Here is a 3,513-nt window from a genome sequence, read left to right as displayed (position 1 = left end):
GGGATGGTGGGGTCCGGCCCCCCCAAATCCCGCCAGCCGGAGACGCTTGGAAAAATAAGGGTGTTTTAGGGATTTTACTGGTGTGAACTGGGGGGCTCCTGGGGGGGGGGACACCCAAAAGGGTCTCAAAGGGTGGCTCAGCCACAGGGTCGACCGTTGTCCCGTCCCCCCCATTTCTCCTGTAGGACACCATGGTGCCAGGGGGTCCTGGCTGGTGCCTTCTGGTGGGGCTGTGCGCCCTCGTCCCCCCCCCCACCACCCAGGGGGGACCAGAAGAAGACGTGACACCCAGCGCCAGGATGGAGGAGTTGGGGTACCACCTCCCCCGGGATGGGGACCCCTTCCAAGACCACCAACGCTGCGGCATCACCTTCCACACCCCCAGCCCTTGCAGCCCCCGCGGCCCCCCCGCCTCCACCTCTCGCCATGAGTTGGATCATCTCAAGAACCTCTTGCAGGCCACCAAGGCCAGCCTGAAGGACGTGGAGACGGCGGCCACGCTGGAGGACAACCAGACCCGCTACCAGGACATCATCACCGAGGCGCTGCCCGCCATCCGTGGGGCCAACCTGGAATTTCAGGAGAGCCTGGACAACGTCCGCAGGGAGCTGGAGGCTCACGTGGCTGAGGCCAATCACCCACAGATGGCTGAGAAGAAGGAGAAGTGGGTACCATGGGACAGGGATGGACCAGGGGAGATGCTCCATGGAGCTCCATGGGTGTCAGCCAGCCCCCAGTGATCCCAGTGGTCCCACAGCCTTCATGGTGGCTCTCAGGTCACACGTGGGGTTTGGATGGTCAGCAAACTGCTGCTGTTGACATCCATGAGTGTGTCCCTGCCCTAAAGCCACCGCAGCGGGGCCAGTGAGGGGTCCTCCGATGGCAGGGTGGGATGTGAGGAAGGGGGGGTTGTCACTCCTAAACCAGTGTCCCAGCGCAGCTGAGCCACAACATGGTGATGGAACAACGTTCTTCAGGACAGGGGGGTTGGGGTACCTCCTTTCCCGGGGGTTGGGGACCCCCTTTGGGACCCCCAGTGGTTCAGCATCACCTTCCACACCCCGCTGTGGGGACACAGGGGACGCTGAGCCCGTTTTTTTCCCCCCACTCCAGGCTGCGGAAGGGTGTCCGCGTGGTGGCCCACATGCTACATCTCACCAACCGCTTGGCCCAGACCCTCGACGTCGCTTCCCGGCGCCTCCACGTGAGCCGGCGCCTGCAGAGCTCGGCCGCCAACGCTGCCGCCGCCGCCGCCGAGCCCTAGGACAGCGGGGACGGGCTCGGCCGTCACCCTGCACGTGGCCTTGCTTGCTGGTAGGACCCCAACCCTGCTGGTCTCCACGGCTTTCTGGGGTGTCCTGGCTCCTCGCCCTCGTCCTGGGAGCCGCGACTTCGGAAAATGGTGTGGGGCGGGCAGTGGTGGGAGGGGATGGGGTTTGCTGCCCGCTACGCGATGCCATCGCACAAACGACACCATCACACATGTGACGTCATCACATGCGATGCCACTGCAGATGCGATGCCGTCGCACGAGTGATGCCGTCGCACACACGATGCTGTCACACACGCGATACCATAGGATGGGTGATGCCATCACACATGTGATGCCATTGCAGACACGATACCATCGCACATGCGATGCCGTCACACGTGCGATATCCCACATGTGATGCCATCGCACATGTGATGCTGCTGCACACGTGATGCCGCACATGTGGTGCAACTGCACACGTGATGCCATCGCACATGTGATGCCATTGCAGACGCGACACCATCGCGCGCATGACACCATTGCACACATCATGCCATTGCACGTGCAATGACATCGCAAACATGATGCCATCGCGTGTGTGCTGCCATCACACACAATACCATTGCAGATGTGATGCCATTGCAGATGTGATGCCATTGCAAATGTGATGCCATTGTAGATGTGGCACCATAGCATGTGACACCATCGCACATGTGATGCTGTTGCAGATGTGATGCCGTTGCATGGGATGCCATTGCACAGGCGATGCCATTGCACGTGCGATACCATCACATACGTGATGACATCACACATGCAATGCCATCACAGACATGATACCATCACACCTGTGATGCCATTGCAAATGTGATGCCATTGTAGATGTGGCACCATAGCACGTGACACCATCGCACATGTGATGCCGTTGCAGATGTGATGCCATCACGCACGTGACACCATTGGACGCATGATGCCATCACAACCGCAATGCCATCACGCACACAATGTCATCGCACGTGTGATGCCATCACACATATGATACCATTCCACATGTGATGCCATTGCACAGGTGATACCATCACACATGTGATGCCATCACACACGCAATGCCATTGCACACATGATGCCATGACACACGTGGCACCATTGGACACACGATGCCATCACACAGTTGATGCCATCGCACACCCAGTGCCATCACACGTGTGATGCCGTCACGCACGAGATACCATTGCACACGTGATGCCGTCGCACGGGATGCCATTACCCATGCAATGCCATCACACACGCAATACCATTGCACACGTAATGCCATTGGATATGATGCCATTGCACAGGCGATGCCATTGCACATGATGCCATCACACACGTGATACCATTGCACACCTGATGTCATTGCACATGTGATGCCGTTGCACGTGATGCCATTGCACAGGCGATGCCATTGCACGTGCGATACCATCACATACGTGATGACATCACACATGCAATGCCATCACAGACATGATACCATCACACCTGTGATGCCATTGCAAATGTGATGCCATTGTAGATGTGGCACCATAGCACGTGACACCATCGCACATGTGATGCCGTTGCAGATGTGATGCCATCACGCACGTGACACCATTGGACGCATGATGCCATCACAACCGCAATGCCATCATGCACACAATGTCATCGCACGTGTGATGCCATCACACATATGATACCAATTGCACAGGCGATTCCATCACAAACGTAATACCATTGCACACGTAATGCCATTGGACATGATGCCATTGCACAGGTGATGCCATTGCACATGATGCCATCACACACGTGATACCATTGCACACGTGATGCCATCACACGTGATGCCATTGCACAGGCGATGCCATCACACACGCGATACCATTGCACACGTGATGTCATCACACGTGATGCCATTGCACAGATGATGCCATTGCCCATGCAATGCCATCACACACGCGGTACCATTGCACACGTGATGCCATCGCACATGTGATGCCATTGCAGACGTGATGCCATCGCATATGTGACGCCATCGCAGACATGATGCCATCACCCGCGCGATGCCATCACCCACGCGGTGCCCGTAACCCCAGCCCCAAGCGTTCGATGCATTTATCCATCGTATAGCAGAGCCGGGTGCCACCGCGCGTGCCCAGCGCCGTGCCCGGGGGGACACCCCGTGTCCCCCCCCCCCCATCCCCAGCAGACCTCTGCGCCCCTTCCATCCTCCCTGGAAGAGCTTGGTCCTC

The sequence above is a fragment of the Charadrius vociferus genome, unplaced genomic scaffold (assembly GCF_000708025.1).
Source record: "Charadrius vociferus isolate BGI_N301 unplaced genomic scaffold, ASM70802v2 scaffold41, whole genome shotgun sequence".
NCBI lineage: Eukaryota > Metazoa > Chordata > Aves > Charadriiformes > Charadriidae > Charadrius > Charadrius vociferus.
The sequence above is the reverse complement of the archived record's forward strand: the minus strand, read 5'-3'. Positions refer to the sequence as shown.